Source organism: Mustela erminea, chromosome 19 (assembly GCF_009829155.1).
Source record: "Mustela erminea isolate mMusErm1 chromosome 19, mMusErm1.Pri, whole genome shotgun sequence".
Lineage (NCBI taxonomy): Eukaryota > Metazoa > Chordata > Mammalia > Carnivora > Mustelidae > Mustela > Mustela erminea.
This window is the reverse complement of record NC_045632.1, coordinates 25,403,881-25,422,870: the sequence shown is the minus strand read 5'-3', so window position 1 is coordinate 25,422,870 and position 18,990 is coordinate 25,403,881. Positions and strand designations below refer to the sequence as shown.

Genomic DNA, 18,990 nt, shown 5'->3' with positions numbered 1-18,990 from the left:
TACAACATGGACAAGTGAATATTTATCGCCGAGGAGCAGGGTGGGGTCAGTGGATAGAAAATTATAAGGAGAGATTCTAGTAAACAGACTTGAACAGGAAGGCAGGCCAAAGTGACCAGACGTCACCTGGGAGTAATGTAGGGGGATAAGGAAGTTGATCAGAGATTGAGGGTGATCAGATGTCAAGTGTGGGAGGATTCTCTCTAAGCTATTCACAAGATTATTGCTACAACTGGGTGAGGCAGTCCCAAAGAAGACAATCACTAAGGTTAAGGACAATCACCACCTTAGAGGAACCCAACTACAGGGGTAGTTGAGGAGGGGGACTTTATCACCAAGAGCAGCGGAACATACCTCTTCTCAAGTACAATGAAGCATTCCCCAGGATAGGCCACATGTTAGCCATAAAGCAATTCTTAACAAATTTAAGAAGACTGAAATCATACAATCTTTTACAACTACAATAGACTGAAACTAAAACGAACAGCAGCAGGAAACCTGGAAAATCCACAGAAATGTGGAAATTAACACACAAACAACTATGGGTCAAAGAACTCATAAAGGAAATTTACAAAGTAACTTGAGACAAATGAAAATGAAAACACAACCCACCAAAACTTGCGGAATGCAGTGAAAGCAGGGCAAAGAGAAAAGTTTATAGCCGTAAACGCTTACACTAAGAAAGAAGATCTCAGATCAAGTACCTAACTTCACATCTCAAGGAACTAGAAGAAGAACAAACCAAACCCAAAGTTAGCAGAAGAAAGGAAATAATAAAGATTAGAGCAGAGATAAATGAAATAAAGAGTAGGAAAAACATCCTTTTTATTTCTTCTTATGAATTTTAATGAAACTGAAAACCCTCAATTGGTCACAGCTCTCTCAGCATTTCTATCCTAGAAAGTACAACACCACAAAGCATATTCCTTCCAGTCCTATATCCTCACCTCCATGATGGAATCTAGACATACCCTAGAACCCATTAAACTGGTCTTAAGCCCTATCCCTGGCTTTTTCTATCATGTTCTTAAAGGAAATCTAAGGATACACTATTCTTGTCCCCCACGTAATATATCGGTGGCTCAAAGAAATTTAAAAAGTACATGTAAGAAAAAACAAATGCTGGATTTATTGGCGCTGAAAGGAATCAAGCCAGAAGGCTTTCAGAAGTGTTCTGAGCAGTTTCCTAAAGGAGAGAGGGACAACCTGACGAGAAGGTGGGCGGAATTCCCAGACAATGGGAAGACAGTCTCAGACTGCAGAGGAATCCTCACACTGGCAGTAAGGTGGGAGCCTGTTGTGTCCCTGACTACATGCGACCAACCTTGTTCTTGCACCGCCACCAGACAGAGAGGACTACAAAAGCCTCCCCGGGATGTCCCATTCAACCAGGCATGCTTAAAAAAAATAAAATAAAATAAAATAAAATAAAATACAAAAGACTGTGATGATAAAGCAAGTAGGATATGGATGCCACGTTATTCATTTTGATTGCTCAGAATATGCCAATATACTTTCATACACATCCAAACTCCAGGATCTCACACGATTACACCTTTTCTTAGTGCTGAGCCTGAGATGAAAGGGAATAGAATAAGCTCCAAGGAAACTGGAAGAGATGAAAGGATCACAGTTTCTTCAAATAACTCCAAAGACTTGAGAGACTCAAATTCTGCTTGATGACGTGAATGCTGCAGAGAGCATATCAGCAATCAGTAAGACAGAGTGCAACTCCAGAGAGCCTTGAATAAGTAATCAACAACCTCTAGTCCCAAAAGACTGGGGTTCTCTTGATCTTGGTCAGTGTGCTGGGAGTGCTACCCACCTGGGGAGAATGTTCCTTCTCATCAGAGACGGAGTGGACAAAATTACAAATGATTACACACTGCTTTCCCACCTTTACAAACAAAACATTTGTATGAATCAGGTCGCTTTGACTTAGAAATGACAACAGCCTAATACAATTCGGTTAAGGGGGGAGGGAGGAGAAAAAGGAAACCTACATGGCTCACCTGGCTGGGAAGAATCCTGATTCGCATAATTCAGAAGTTCTGCAAGAACCAGGGATTCAGGGACTGGAACCCAGGACTTGACACTTGCAGGTTCATCTGTGTGTGTGCCTACTCTTTTTTTTTTTTTTTTTTTAAGATTTTCTTTATTTGACAGAGAGAGATCACAAGCAGGCAGAGAGAGAGGAGGAAGCAGGCTCCCCGCTGAGCTGAGAGCCCAATTTGGGGCTCGATCCCAGGACTCTGAGATCATGACCTGAGCCGAAGGCAGTGGCTTAACCCACTGAGCCACCCAGGCGCCCCTGTGTCTACTCTCTTGATGCCAAGCTCATTCTCTCTCCCTGCAAGCAGGTTTCCTCTGCATGGCAAGTACATGTTGACATTCTTCCAGTACCTTGATTCCAAAGACAAAGTTGGAGGAGGACTCTAATGGGCTCAGCTGAGATCACTTGCCCATTACTGAACCACGTTCTGAGGCAGTGGGTTGGAATATTCTCTTTGACTAGACCTGGACTGATCACCTATTCTGTGGATTAGGAGAAGTAGGACCAGGAGATGTGGCCCTGCCCGCTTCAAAGCACTGAGTGTGGGATGAGACTTTTCCAAAGGAAAAGCGGGTAAGAAGGGAAGAGCAGTCATCTCTGAGCTGCTGTGGGCCAGCGCGATGCTTCCACGCACTCCGCCTTTATCCTCCACACTTGTGCCCAGATCGCTCCGTATCATCTCCTGGATGTTAGATTTGCTTTTAAGGCATGGAGTGACTTTAAAATATATATATATATATGACTCCCCAAGACACAGGATGGTACCCCAAGGCCAAGATTGAGGTGAGAAGTTGTCTAAGGAATTCAGGGAAATAATTGGGCCAGACAGCATGGCAGCGTGGACAGGGCATCAGATGTTAATAAAATTAAAGTTTTGTTGATCATTTACCAAGATTTATTAAGTACTTACTGTATAACAAATGTCAATCTGCCTTTTCTCCAGAATAGGTGACGCTTAGGGAGGCTAATCAACCTTGAAAGGTCACATAGCTCCCACCTGGCTATGTGACCTACACCTCCCGAGGCCATTCTCTCCACAAGTTTGCTGCGTGGCCTCCCCAGCTAAACTAGATGTCAAAAGACTTGGATCTAAAATATAAATGGGTGGGTGTATTGGGGTGGGTACTTTTCACTTTCACATACTTTTTAGATTTTCTTTCATGAACATATGTTACTTCTATAATTAAAAAAACAAAAATGTATTGTCCAGGAAACAGAGAAGCCTAAGGCTATTCCTGTGAATCTACGGTTCAGTCACTCACCAACACTGACAACATGTCTTTCCCCCGCTGGGCTTCTGACTTCCAGGTCACATTTACGGTTGCTGACATCTCAGATTTCCTGGGAATTTGTCTGACCAAGGAGGGGATCCGTTTCTGGAACTAACGGTTGGAAGGCTAGACCCATGAGTGCTAATGTAAAATAAGGGGGAATCAGGTCAGGGTAGCTCAGGAAGCCAAAAAGTTTCAGGTATATAGTCCAACACCTGGGGAGAGGACAGCAACCCAATGGGAAGGACGAGTTGACAATAGATCAAGCAAGACAACCCAGTCAGAGCCGGGAAAGACTCCCATCGAGTCAGCACAGAAGATGAGAGTGTGAACAGCTACACCCCTTTCATTTGGGGACCACCCCCCTTTCCCACTGCAGGCAGACTGTCAAGGAGGCTGTCTCTCCTGGGCCTTGTATTAGAAGGACTAAGGACAGAGGAAGCAAATTCTTCCTTATCAGGACACCTCACTGTTTCTGATACCACATTCCCAGCGCTGTGCTCTTCCCATCCGTCCCAAAGAGCGCTCCTTCCACTTCTCCAGTTGTTTGTAATTGAGCCAAAGTCAGCTTCTCTTGCGTGTAACCAGAGAACCCTAATAGATACAGCTGTCTCTCTTTATGTGGATAATATGACTTTGCTCTGTCCATTTTAGGTCAATAATTATTTCCTGAGTCCCGCTAAATGCCAAGATCTGTGCTGAGCACTGCCATGCATACCAAGAGAGAAAATCCATAGGTGCAGAATCAGCCCCGTGAGACCCTCTGTTTAGTAACACCTGAGTATCCAGTGGGGTGGCTGACAATGGGGGGCTGATACCGGATCCAGCTGGAGTCCCTGACAAGCTGGACAGCTCACCACGAGATTTATCGCCACTATGGTCAGATCCTAGCATCCAGCCTGGGCCACAGTGTATGGCCGAAACCATAGGTTTCTGGCCCCACCTTCCACCCTATACCTGACAGTGGCTCCCTCTCCCTCATGTTCTCTCCGGCTTCCATCTCATACCTGTGTTTGAGGCTGCTGCTCTCCCTGGACGGGCTTCCGACTTCCCTCTCCTACTGTGATTTGAATTTTCATTCTGCTGTTCATTCAACAAATATTAAGTTACCAACTGCCAGGCATAAAGGACCCCATTGTGAATTAGACAGACGTGGTCCCTGTCCTCATGAACATAGAAGCTCTTAGAGAAGGCTTGTGTTAAACAAGCAGTTTTTTTTAAAGTGATGAGTGATGCAGAAGAATTAGAAGGACCAGCAGGAGCACAGGACAAGGTCCTAAAGTCTAGAGCTTGGGAAAGGCCTCCACGAACAGAAATGAGTTTGAACACATGATGACCTCAAAGCAGAACATTCTGGGTCCACAGGTCCTAGGAGACCCCGGGTGACTATCGTGCACTTTGGGTTGTGTAGACTTCTCCCACCCAGACTCAACACCGTGCCCAGGATCCCAGCAACACAGACCGGAGGGCCCCGTCCTCAGTCAGTTCACCTTGAACGTGAAACAGACACAAACAAGTTTGTCATCCAGGACATCAGGCCAGCCGAAGAGACGAGAGTGGCCTCGGCAGAACACAAGAAGTTTATCAAAGGTCAATAATGGCCTGCTATCCTTGGTGGCGCCTCACGGGGCACAGTGTCAGAGAAAGGTCAGCTTGGTTGTCCAAGAAGGCTTCATCCAGCACCTTACAGCTAAGAAATGAGTCGTAGATATTTGTTGATTGTTTGGTGATTGTTCCAAGGGCTGGGCCACAAAACCAGGCAGTGTCTTTTTTTTTTTTTTAAGATGTTATTTATTTATTTGACAGAGAGAGATCACAAGTAGACAGATAGTCAAGCAGAGAGAGAGAGGGAAGCAGGCTCCCTGCTGAGCAGAACGCCTGATGCAGGACTCGATCCCAGGACCCTGAGATCATGACCTGAGCCGAAGGCAGCGGCTTAACCCACTGAGCCACCCAGGCGCCCCACCAGGCAGTGTCTTAACCGAGGCAGGCGTGACACAGAGCACTGGGCCACAGAACGGGGTGAGAGACCCAGAGCGCAGGCGGAAATGGAGGGAAACCCTGGCGTGGGAAATCTGCTTGACCGTTCACCCGCCTCCGTCTGTTCCCCCGCCTGGTTTCTCTTATGCAGCCAACCTGCTCCTTTTCTCCTCTTCTGACCATGCTGACCCCCGTCCTCTTGTCTCCCCTCTCCTCTGTTCACAGCTCACTGTCCCCCTCTAGCTGTTGAATAGAAGGGAACGTGTCCACGGCGCCTGGGTGGCTCGGGCGGTTACGCGTCTGGCTCAGGCCGTTTCGCGTCTGACTCTTGATTTTGGCTCAGGTCATGATCTCAGGGTGGTGAGACCGAGTCCCACCGATGTTGGGCTCCATGGTGGGTGTGGAGCCTGCTTAAGATTCTTCCTCTCCCTCTCCTTCTGGCCTCCCCTCCAAAAAAAGAAAGGAATGTGTCTGTTCAAACCCAGCAGAGGCATCAGACATGGGAAAGAAGGGGGTAGGATAGTGAGGAAAGGTGCTGGACGCAGATCTGTGCTCTTATCCTGACTCCGTCCTTGATTTTCTGTAAGACTTTAGGTAAGCCCCTTGACCTCTCCTCTCCTACTGAAAACACAAATACAATGTTCCCTGCCCTGCCTAGACTGGTGGCAGAGACAGGTTCTCATGGAGTGTAGACACTGGGACACATAAGGTGGGAGGGACTCTTCATTCCAGGAGGGCAGGACAGGGACCAGATAATCCCCAGGAGCTGATCCCCGGAGCTGGGTCTGTCATTAGTCACAGGGCATCACTGACCGGCAGCAGGCAGGCCAGACGGAATATAAGCCACACACACACCCTGGTACCTGACCTTCATGATTCTCACTGTCCGAAGCAGACTGGCATATAGGAAGCCAAGTCTCAGACAAGGTCCTAAATCAGCCTGGTCTGCCACACCTGCCCAGCTCAACTGCCCTTCAGGAAGAGGTGTGAGCCCAGAGGGCAGAATAAAGAGGTCTCAGATCCCCAAGGACTGAGCTCCAGAAACTGATCTGTAACTGCAGTTAGAGTGGCAGAGTGGCCTGGATTTGCAGTCAGGCCGGGCTATCTAAGGATAGAAACCACCCTTCCACCCCCGCCCGAGGGTTGGCTACACGTGCTCAGGCTCCCACACAGTCTGGAAGCAACTACCACCCAGCTGCTCTGCCCCCGGCAAGGAGGCCCAGAAAGCAGCCCAGCCAGAGCCCAGGAGGACAGTGGCTCTTTACAGCCTGGATGTAAAATGCAGCTCAGGCCTTGGGGCCTGGGGGAAGTTCATTCTCCCCTCTACCCAGAGTTTTAGGGGATGGAAAAGCTTGAAATGGGGAGTTGCTTGTGTCTCATAACCAGGCCTTCTGGTGGTTAAATATTGTGATCATTATTCCTGCCTGGAATAGCCCTTTGAGAGACCGTAAACGAGCAGCCCCCTGATTTGTTTGTTTGTTTAATATTTTTTTCTTATTCACCCCACTCCCCTTCACTCCTCTTTGCCCATTCCGTCTGGGGGCCGTCTGTTTGTTCTCTGCATTTATGGGTCTGTTTCTGCTCTTCTTTGTTTGTGTTGTCAAACCTGTTTCATTTGGCCAGTGGACGACCGCTGCTTTCCTGTGAACTCGAGTGCCCTTGGGCTTTCTCCAGGGCCGTCAGCCCACCACCTGCATAGAGCTGCCCGTGCTCAGCTTCACTGCCTGCCCCGGCCCCCAAGGACCTGAGATTGCAACCCCAGAGGCAGGCGCTGTCCGTTTGCACTCTTACCGAGCCAGGCCAGCAGGAGCGATGGCGCGAGTGTGAGAAGTGAGACCCCGGTGCCCACCGGCAGGCTCAGCCCGAGCGCCTTCCCACTGTCCTGTTGTCACCTGGGATCCCCCTGCCAGATATTCGCCCTTGAGGGCAAATGCAAACTCCCTCAGGGAAGGAGGAGGTAGGTATATTCTTCACTAACAGCCTGGTACAAATTGATTAATCAAATATCAAAAGAGAGAAAGGAAGGAAATTGGCATCTACACAGAGTTCACCCCATGCTAAGCACTGGATAGACCATCCCAGCTGGCTTTCCCAACAACCCCGTAAGGTAGAGATTATCCCCACTCTGCAGACTAGAAAATCAAAATAAATTAATGTCCCCTGAACTGGAGAGAAAATGAAGCACAAGCTGGTTTTTAAACCCAGATCTGCATGCAAAGCTGCATACTTTCCTGTACCCACACCCTGAGTGCTCACTCTGTTTTGAGCAGATGACTTGACCCAGCCTCTGTCCTCACCCAGCTCCCAGGTGAGCAAAAAGGTATTTTAGCAGATGCATGCGGCGTGAACTGTTGCCCCTCTTCCCTCGCCTGGAACTCAGGCAGGGATTTTTCAAAGAGTGGCAGCTACCATGGGCAGGACAGGGGATGATTTTAGGTGAAATGCAACATGAACTATTTTGTTGCAATAGTTATATATTTAATATAAAAATCCAGCCAGTTCATCAAATGCGTGGTTTCACAGATACTGTTTCAGATGAGACCACAATAGCTGGCTATGTGAGGGCTGAGGAAAAGCCAGGAGACTAGAGAGGAAATTGCTCTACAGAACCCAGGGGCACCCCTGTGGCCTTTCCAGGCATGAACCCAGAGATAGAACGTCACACTCAGTCTTCTCTGGGCACCTGCTGAAAACAAGGCCTCTTGTTCAAGTCCACCTCTGGCTTATTCCTGGCCACACCAGGTGACGCAGGCCTATTTCCCAGCCCATGTCTTAGGTCTGCTGATGCGTCTCAAAGAGAGTGGCCACGTCTCTCAGGCACCACATCAGATACAACACAGAGGCCAAGAGGGACCGAGACGGGGCAGGAAGGACCCATTTCTACTCTGTACACTGCCCAGAAGGTGTCCACAGAGGCTCCCCACTCCTGGTTCCAGAACCCCCTCCAGAACACACATGCACACACACCCAGCCCATCATTACCTCCTTGGTGACCCCAACACAATTAGGGCAGCATTCCAGGAATTAGATACTCATTGGAAAGGAAAATAGCCATAAAGGATTAAGAGTAATTTTCTTGATGAGAGTGCATCAGGAGGCAAAGGTCATAGTTAATTAAAAGAAGAAAGTGGGGCCTTCTCTGGGCTGGGGCTTCACCACCCAAATCAACTCCAGTGACCCATAAGCTGAGTCTCCCAAGCCCTCTGTGGGTACCTCCCTTCTGGAGTGCCACACTTCCTGAGAAATGGGCTGGGGTTAAAGAGGGGGACTAAGGAGCTAGAGGACAGCCAGAGGGACAGAGAAGCAAAGAGGGATGCCCCTTACCCAGTCAACTCAGAGAGGCCACACCCTCAGAACAAGAGGAGCTGGTGTTTCTTGAGTCCTTGCCTCACAAGGCCACAGACCGACTTCTCAGCCATTATGCGGATCTCCTTACTTAATTCCCACAAGACCCTGTGGGGTAGGTTCTGGTGTTTCCATTCCCCTTTACAGACAAAGGAACCAAGGCTCAGATGGGATACATGGTCTGCCCCAGGTCCCACCAGTGAGAGAAGTTCTACGTCCTGTTGAGATTTTGGAAGCTCTAAGAAGGCCTAAGCGTGAAATTGCACTATTAGGAACTCAATTCCTTCATTTGGAGACCAAACTCATAAAAAACAGTCTCCTAAAATGCACGCAGTAGCCCCATTTCCCATCCCTAAGACCTCCAGGCTGAGCACAGATGGAGTTAGGACACAAAAGCAACTGGGGACTGTGTTATCCAGATACCACGTGACCCTAGGACTTCACGTCACCTGGGGAGGGCAGCCTGAGAGCGGGGATACCAGGGAAGTTGCAAAGACCCTGCACGCTGGATGCCAGAATGGTGGCCCCACTAATCTCCCAGGATTTGCAGGAGTCTTCCCCAACCAGGGCCAGTCATGACTTTCACTGGCCACCTGCCTCCTTGCAAGCAGACAATATGCCTTCAGTGCATAGGGAGTTGGAGTAAGGACTGGGGTGTGTGTGAGTGAGCGTGTGTGTGTGTGTGTGTGTGTGTGTGTATTCACTGCAGCGGGTTCTGGAACCGGGAGTGGGGAGCCTCTGTGGACGCCCTCTGGGCAGTGTACAGGGTAGAAGTGAGTCTTTCCTGTCCCCTTTGGCCCCCTTGGCCTCTGTACCAGGAAGAGACTCCCAGAAATGTAGTTCATTAGTCATAAGCATGGCCTGTGTTCTCTCCAACTGTAAGAAGGCAGGGACCGTGTGCTATTCATCTCTATATCCCTCATGCCCAATGGGGATGTGATTTGGGTGAAGTAGGGTGCACCCAAAGACTTGAAAACAAAGAAGAAGTTCACTCTCTGAGAGTTAAACTATGAAATTTTCTCAGAGCAAAGCAGAATCAATGCATTCTCTGCCCATCAAGAGAAGGACCCTCAGTCAGCAAGACCCATCAGAAACTGATGACAAGTGCTAATAACATGTCTAAAGACAGAATGTCTCCGTCACAGGGGGTTGGCTGGCTCCGAAAGCAACCAAGACAGACCATGCCCTCCTGAGCAGTGTCCAGTGGAATGGGGGCCCAATTTCAGTTAATTAAAGGAAGAAATGCCTGACCTGAGGTGTTCTGGAGGATGTCAGGGCCACACCGGGAATGGGGGCTGCCTCAGCCAACCATCTCCCAATGCACAAGTCATTTGCATTGCCATGTGTCCACAAACCCTTCTGAAAACCAGACCTGCCACATCACACCAGCCAGCAGGGAAGAAAGGCGCTGGCAAGGCCACACAGACCTCTGCCTGCCGGTTAGACTTCTCACTGATGTCTAATCAGTGAATGTATGATTCTACCACAGTGTCCTAGGACTCTAGTGTTGGGTTAGCTTCCCTGAGTCCTGTGTGCTCAGAAGGGCTAACCACGTACAGACTTTCAGCCCAGGGAACCAGGGTTGGACTAGGGACTAGTGAATCTACCAAGGGAAGAACCACCCCTCAGTGCACACAGTGCACTAGAAACTTCTTCTTGAAAGAGACTTTGGCCCATCCAAGAAGGCGCTCCCCCAAGCTCTCTGTGGCCACACCCGACCTCCGGGCATGCCAGAGCCAAGGCCAGCTCCTCTCCCGGGACCTGGCAGGGCCTCTGGAACCCTTCCATCCTTTTATTTCTCCTTCGACCTCTTCTCGGGTTATTGTTAAATTTATTTTTATCAATTGATTTTTTTTTTTTTAACAATAACTGGTTAAAAAAAATTCAAGGAGCTTTCTGAGGTAGAAGACAAAAAGGAGAGGTCTCCCTTCCCCAAGCAGCTCAGCCTCACCCTCCCGCAAGTCAGCTCCGGGCTTGGCTGACCGACCCTGTCCCGCTCAGACATCAGCTTGCACAAATGCCACTGAGTGCACACGGCAACCCCCTCAGCACAGGACAATGGACCCCATCGGTCCCCCACCAGAGGGGCATCTAGGGCCTTTACCTGTGTCTTTCCACCTGGAGATGGAGATAGGGCCTCCTGGCTGCTGTGTCTCCGAGGGAGGGAGCTGACTGGGGTGGCTTGATGGCTTTTACTAAATGTCAGTAAATCACAAATTTCTGCCTGATTCACCAGGATAGATTCAGTCACCTCATGAGCTCCAGTCCGAAGAAACGTAGCCCCGACCCAGCGTCATGCTCTTCCCACGGCAGTTGCCAAGTGTAAAACCCCAGTGGGAGGCATCTGAGGAGGGGGGCATGAGGGGTGGGGGTGAGGACAGTATTCTCTGGAGCTTTCTAGGAGCTAACTCACTGGTGGTGGGGGCTGGCTTCTGGTTCCAGCCCTGTTCTGACCGTGACCTGAGTGTGACCTTGGAGGAATCACTTTCCCTCTTTTTACCTCAGTTTCCCCATCTTTGCTAACAACATTGGCTGAACTCACTGGGGTTAGCGCTTGACTTGTAATAGGACTTTGAGTCCTAACACTCATTCTGTAAGGTAGATACTTACTGTTAATTGTCCCTTTTTTCCTTATGGATTTAGAAACCAGAAGCATGGAGGGGTTAAAGAATGTCTCTACAGATCACACGAGGAGCCATGGCAGAGCCACGGTCTGAGCCTTGGCGGCCTAACGGCAGCCCCTGTGTGCCAACTCCCTGCGGTACATGCTTCAGGCTGTCCCCTCAGGAGGCCAGACTGGAGGCACTCTGTGGTCCAGTAGGAGCCTGGGGCCAACTTTTTACAAAGGACTTAGGATATGGGGAGGAGAGAGATCCCGGAGAGCACCTGCTAGATTCCTGACATTTAGGGAGGCCCGGGAGTAGGGGAAGAAGGCAAGGAGTCTCTTCATGCTGATTTACGGAGTGGGAGCCCCCAGAGTCATGGTCACAGGTTGGGATCCAGAGCCAAGGCCAGGCTCTTCCCTCCAATCCCAAGATGACCATGGCCTCCTCTTTCTCAAAAATTCAAAGTCCCAAATAACCAGTTCTGCCAGTCCTGCCCAGCACACAGGGGCAGCATGATTGAGCCCCGTGCCACACTAGTGTTTTTGCTTGGGTGTCAGCTAAAGACTCAGCTTCCACTTATTTTCCCTTCCCTATGGTTCCCCTGCAGGGCGTGGGACCTACAGACCCCCCACTGCCAGCGGACCGTCAAAACTAGAGGTCTGCCCTGCTCTCTCCCATTCTCCCAGACATGGCTAGAAAGGGAAGCCCCAGGAGACCCTGGATGCCATGGTGAGGAAGGGACAAGCCTGCAGTCTCTCTCACACCACATACTTCCCCGGGCGACCCCAGGCAAGGTCCTAGCTTAGGCCTTGTGGTTTCAAAAGACAGAAACCCAAATCTAGCCAGCTCAAAGAAAAGGAGTTCCACTGCAAGGAGTTTCTTACCAGCCATGTGCCTCAGGGACCGTTAGAAGGAAGGACTCAAATACCACAGGGTCCTGCCCACCCCTCCTCGCCCCATCACTGCATCTGCCTTCCTGACTTCTTCCACGTGGGAATAACGGTGCTGCCCTGGTGCCAGCCATCACCAGAGGGGAACTTTTCCCCTGCCTTTGTTCCGACATGAGAAATCCCAGAGAGGGGCTTTGATTGGCCAAGCTCAGGCCAGCTGCCCATTCCTGGCCCAATCAGGTCTGCCAAGGGCCACGTGACAAAGGCAGAGCCATGGGCCCCGTGTGTCCGATCATTCCCAGAGAAAGAGATTCACTAGGGACCAGGAAGCCACTCCAGCTGGTGTCTGTTGCACCTCTCAGACAATTTCCTCACCAGTGGATGAGGCTGATGTCACTGCCTAGTGGGTGGCTGTGAGTTATTGTTGAGATAGTATGTATGTAAAGTGTTGGTGCCTGGAAGAAACTCAACAAATGTTAACTTTAGGATTGTTGCTGTTGCTGTTAATAGGATTTGTTCTGGCCTGGGGAGAACTGAGGTTCCCGCTGAGAAAGTCCTGCCTGAGGCTGGTTCTCCTGAGACCATGCCCTGATCACGACTTCCTGCACACAGCCACCCCTGAGGCAGGCAGAGATGCCTTCCCCAGCTGCACACAACTCCCAGACCTCAGTTTCACCGTCCATCAAATAGGACAATAATCCGGACTTGCTTTCCTCTGCTACAGTTGGTGAGGAACAAGCAGGGTGACATGAGTAGAAGGGAAAATTGTGAAGTCTTATTAGCAGTTTATTATTGCTGTTATTAATTATCATCTCTAGAAAACTGCTGGGATTATGAGCCTGTGTTTTCTTCACGTTTTCTCTAATGACCATTACAACGGGGAAAGCCAAGCAGACTTAATTTGCTAATGCCAACTACTAAATTATGCAAAACTAGATCTGCTAATGAATTTTCCCCCTCTGGCTGCGGATGCTGATTAGTTTTTTTCTGGTGCCTTGTTGGAAGGAGAAAGGGGGAAGGAGCCCCAGTGTTCATTGTCCCTTCTCCACATCCGTCAGCCATATCTGCCTGCACATGCCCCCTCACAAGGGCCTCATAAGATGTGACTCCCCATCCTAAGAGGCATCCAGGGGAAATAGACGTTTTGGTGACACAAGGTAGTTCTTGTCTTTTTCAGTTTGGAGAGAACCAAATAGTTCGTCTCATCAGGAACAGAAAGGCCACTCTGAATTAATGAAAGCCTGCAAATGACTTTTCTCTCTGCTCTATTTCTGATGACTATTTATAGATCCAAGTTCCATCGTTGCAAATGAGGGACACTTTCCTCCTCTCCCGTGCTCCACTGCTCCTGCCCCAGCTCCTGGAGGATGACGGTCATTGGGGAAGCTTGGAGGAGGCTTTGGGTGTTCGAACTCACATACCCACACCCTCTCATCAGCTCCCTCCTGAGGAGAGCAGCTTCCTCCCCTCCTGTGCCTGTGAGCTCTTCCAGGGCCGGGCTGGGTCTTCAGGCCCAGGACAGGCCTCATCGCCGTATGTTAGTTGTAGTATTTCATGGCAAGTTAAGAAACACTTTTGCATTTCTCAGGCCAAAGAACGTAAATTACCTGAAGATCCAAGGAGCTTACTGATGAGAAGAAAGGGCTAAAGGAACTTTTCCAGCTTTGTAACAGCCTGGGGATCCAGGTGAGAGAAACTGTATTTTTAGGATACAAATCTTCCCCAGGGGTTTTTTTAGGCACTCACTGTGTGACCTTGCACAAGTTTCCTAATCTCTCTGGGTTAATTTATTCTGCGAAATGCATCTCACGGAGGCTTCCTATAACCCAGATGCCAGTTGAAGCCATTCTGTTCTTTGAAATTTAAATTAAGTTTGTGGGGGTCTCAGATCTCTTGTCCATGAGAAATCTGATATTTGCCCCCACAAATGACTCCTGGGGGATGGTGGCCCTCAGGGTCTACTCCTGCCACTTCTGGCATCTGAAGTTTGAGTGAGACTCCTGCCTCACTCCCCAGCCTGTTCTTGTGTCTCTGCTGAGAGCTGACCCCAACATGCAACTCAGCCCCTCCCTAAACACTCCCACCCATGATCTTTACTGAAGCGGAGGTAGGGGGAAAGGAGGTGTCCACTGTCCATCACAAATAACCATTTATGGATTAAGTGATTTTGTAAGGTATGTGTGTGTGCACAGTGGAAGTATTTAGGACGGTGACCAGTACAGAGTAAGCGTGTGTACAAGTGACTGATTATTACTTAGAGATCAGCTTCCTGCCATTGTGTCCCATAGCGCCCACTGCACACTGTTGGGCTGGCGAAAGGGCTGCTTAAGATGGCGAAAGTTCCCGCCACAAGACCTGAACTCAGACGGGAGAACAAAGACCCAAGCAGGAATCTGAAAACCCTGCCGCCCCGGGCTCCCATGGACCAATGGGACCCTGACAAGCAGGAATCTGAGACCCCCGCCCCGGGCTCCTGTGGACCAATGGGATCCCGATGAAAGCGGGAGGGGGGGGGGATATCCAAATAAGGGAAACTTGCCAAAAGACCCCTGAGCTTTCCCCCAAGACCCCTTAAAAGCCCCCTCGTCCCTGCCTGGGGCACGACTTCGCCACTCTGCTTTCCAGAGTCATGGAACCTCGCCCGAGGGTGCCCACCTCCTCCTGGGGCAACTTTCCCGGCTCCCCTTCTCCTGAGCCCTGAAACTTCACCAGAGAGTGTTTTTAATAAATCTTGCCTTGCACCCACTTTGCCTGGTGTTGTGTTTATCTCGCCGGAAAAACTACACACACTACTCTTCTTTCCTCCCCTCTGCACCATCTACCCCCACCCCAAATCCTCTGCGGTTTCTTTTTCTTTTTTTTTTAAGATTTTATTTATTTATTCGACAGACAGAGATCACAAGTAGGCAGAGAGAGTGAGAGGAGGAAGCAGGCTCCTTGCTGAGCACAGAGCCCAATGCGGGACTCGAAACCAGGACCCTGAGATCATGACCCCAGCCGAAGGCAGCAGCTTAATCCACTGAGCCACCCAGGCGCCCCTCCTCTGCCGTTTCTTACACAGAGCAATGTGTTTCGTTGTCACCTCCCAAAACAGGATATTAACTTTCACGTCCAAGTTGTTTTATTAAAAAATATATATATTTTATTTTAAAAAAATCTTCTTTTATTGAACACATAGTCTGTCCCTTGATTTCTTAGGGGGAAGAGAGAGAGTTACAATGACCCTGACAACAGCTCATTTTTGTACACTCTTCACAGTTTACAAAGCACTGGACCATGATCACACCTGTTTTTTTCACTTGACCAGTGAAATTCAAACTGAGCTGGGCCATCATGTGTTTCTTTGTACAGTCTAATGCCCAGCTTCCGGGAGACCTCTTTTGGCCCAGGCCCTGCACTCAGACCCTCCCCGAGATCCCTTCTCTGGTCTACCCGAAATTCGTTCATCTCATTCTTTAGAAATGGTCCGAGCACCCACCCTGAAGAAAGCCCCATGCCAGACAGTTTGGGGGTGAGATGAGCCGGCGGGGTCAGCCCTGGAGAACCTCCTGTCCGTTTGCAACACCGTAACAAGGTGGGAAGTACATCCATTATACAGATGCGGACACGGAGGCCTAAGGAAAGTTACGCAGTCTCTCCAAAGTCACACAGCACCGTTCTCCTATCACGTCCGCCATCCCGCTTTCTTCCTTCTTTTCCCCTCCCCCTTCCCTTCCCCCCGTTTCACTGCTGACCAAACCTCAATACCCTGAATGTATGAATGGAAACGACGCTAGGCGCTTCCCTTCCTAGGGGCCACTCATTCTCTTTTTCTTTCTTTTTTTTTTTTTTTTAAAGATTTTATTTATTTATCAGAGAGAGAGAGAGGGCGAGAGAGCGAGCATAGGCAGACAGAATGGCAGGCAGAGGCAGGGGAGAAGCAGGCTCCCTGCCGAGCAAGGAGCCCGATGTGGGACTCAATCCCAGGACGCTGGGATCATGACCTGAGCCGAAGGCAGCGGCTTAACCCACTGAGCCACCCAGGCGCCCCTCATTCTCTTTTTCAAACAGTATTTCATCAAGAGTCTTTTGTGTGTCAAGCCCTGGGCTAGATACACTTACATCACCTGCAGGTGTGCCCCTGGCCCAGCATGGAGTCTTCCCCCTCCCCCCTCCCCCTCCCTTCCCCCTCCCCCCTCCCCCCTCCCTCCTCTATTCCTATCTCCTTCCTTTCCTTTCTTGCTCCCTTCTTTGTTGTCTTCCTCCCTCCTTCCTCTTCCCTTTCTTGTCACATTTCCTGAGCACCCCTGGGGAGTCGGGCCTTGCAACTAGGGGCTGGGGATTCTCCTCTGACCCGAGAAGGCGCCGCCCTTGCTCCTGGGGGGCTTTCAGGAAGACCTTCTCCCGTCGAGGAGGAGGGCATGTGCCCTTGCTTTTCCCTCCTCTTTAACATGGTTTCCGAGCAAAGACAACGGAAAACGGCCCCTGAAGCTGAAGCTGAAGGTGGAGGAAAGTCATTTCACAAGCCAGCCCGCCCTCTGGTGGCCGGCGTTGGGGACCAGCTGTGTTTATTTCTACTCCACAAGAGCTTCCAGGGAGAGACTCGCCCTGGCACCTGCCCTGGAGGACCCAGCCCTCATTCTCCCCCACCTCCAGGTGGAGCCCCTCCCCCAACGTCCCCTCCAAGACCACGTCCGCCCAGAACCGTCCACTCAGCCTAGTACTTCCCACCTGGTCACGATGTTGCAAATGCACGTGTCCCCTCTCTCTCACCCAACAGGAGGTTCTCCAGGGCTGAGCCTGCCGGCTCACCTCACCCCCCAGACTGTCTGGCATGGGGCTCTCTTCAGGGTGGGTGCTCGGGCCACTTCTGAAGAACTCATGAAGGAATTTCAGGTAGACCAGAGACTAGGGCACTGGGAGGGTCTGGGTTCAAGGCCTGGGCCGCCGGCCTGAGGGTGCTGAGGGTGACCTCCCAGAGGCTGGATATTGGGTTTCCAGATGAAAACACTGGATAGCCCAGTTCAACCTGAATGTCAGATAAACAACAAATGAAAATTTCCTTTAAGTATGTCCCAAGTAATACATGGGACCTAATAAAAACTGAAAATTTATTTGCTGTTTATCTGAAATTTGAATGTAACTGATTCCTGTATTTTTATTTGCTAAGTCTGACGACCCTCCTGACCCTCTAGCAAAGGCCCTAAGGAACCCATCTGGGGTAAGGCAGAGAAGCTGGGACAGGCAGAGGGGCTGGTTAAGATCCAGTTTGCGGCCAGAGAGAGACTAGTGAAGCAAACTTCACATTTTTACCTGGAATTTCCATTCACATCATGGGGATACGAGGGGTTGAAAACAAGGAGAATCTTACCAGTTCTCAAGGCTCTCTGGTCAAATAGCCCCAGGCCCCAGTCTTCCCTGGGCGCCTCCCTCCCTCCATTGTCTTCAAACCTGTGTCTGCCGGACACAGTGGCAGACTCTTAGGGGCTCAAGTTGGATCTCTTTCTGTGTTTCCCGCAAGGCACCTAGGAGGTGTCAACAACCGTGTGAAATGGATTAAAGAAAGTTGTGACCCAGTGGTGCCTACTGATGCCTTGTACTTCCTCACTGGTAAAAACGGGAATAAAAACCACGCCTACCTTATAAAGTAGTTAACTGATGTAAAGTCCCTAGAATGAAGCCTGTCAACAAAGCCGGTGCTCGAGAAGCGGTAGCTCTTAGCTTGATGGTTACTGCTGCAACACTGCCTACTGAGAGCTTACCACCCCTGACTTTTCTCCTGGAATGGTACTGCATTCCAGTTCTTTCCACATTCGATGGCACCTGTAACCACCATAAAACATTCTGTAGAGATTTCCTTCACTTCCTGAGCAAGGGCGCAGACTGGTCCCAAGAACACAGTATGATGTCACGTTCTCTCAGCGAAACAGTCTCTTGGCCCCATTGCCCCGTGACCATGGCTGTGCATCTATGTTTCTAGCAATATTAGATCCCATTTATAATGATTTATGGTAATTAGACTGGACAAGAGTTTGATGGCTATTAGGCCTCTCTATTTGGCTGAAAAACCTTTGAAGCGTGACGCCGCAGGAGACGATCAGCGCCAGCGCCATTACTCAACATCCTTGTATTTGGAACCAATTTAGAGTGTCATTTCCGATATCACAGATTATCCATCTTCGGATTCCAAGTCCTTGGTATCTGTGTTCTCCTGCTCTGGTATCAGGAGGACAGAGAGAGGCAGGCAGACAGACACCAGCCCCCAAGAATTGAGTTTCCAGGGGATGCCATGGTAACCTAATGCTCTCCTCTAGCATGTCACCTGTGGTTTACAGCAAGATACCAGGACAAATGCAAATGACGTTTAAAGCCCTGCCTCGATGTCCCCTCTTCCTCCCTTCACTTCCAGAGTGAACAGGACAGCGGCATTGCTATCTGGCTAACACACACCAGCACCATTCCTGGCTATTTGGGGCTGGTGTTCATGCCGCACCTGAGGCTCAAGATTTGAATATCACTCCTGAGTAACACAGGCATGAAATGATAATATATGATAATATATAAATTCTCTTGGGCTGTGTTTTTAAGCCAAAATACCTAGAGTAAAAAGTAAAAAAAATAATGAACAGGTTAGATGCTTAATTTTCCACAATAACAAATAGAATATGTTCATCTGCATTTTTGCCACTTTCCATCTAAATGTTCTAACATAGAGGTGCACTCTGGCTCTTTTTCAGATCACTTCCGCTGGCCCACACTAAACCCTGAGAGGTGGTTTCACGTGTGCACAGTCTTTGAGGCATGAGAAAAGTAAAAAGACTCTGCCCAGGAAGAGCAGAGGAGCAGGCAAAATTGGGGCCCCAGCC

The 18,990-nt window shown here is 49.7% G+C and overlaps 1 long non-coding RNA gene across 1 annotated transcript; it reads left to right on the top strand.

Moving 5' to 3' along the window:
* Nucleotides 1–2,341: 2,341 nt before the first annotated feature.
* LOC116580263 lies at nucleotides 2,342–14,517 on the top strand. The gene is made up of 4 exons (XR_004281571.1): nucleotides 2,342–2,626; nucleotides 6,928–7,261; nucleotides 13,734–13,831; nucleotides 14,434–14,517. It is a non-coding gene; the product is annotated as an uncharacterized LOC116580263 (long non-coding RNA).
* Nucleotides 14,518–18,990: the final 4,473 nt, after the last annotated feature.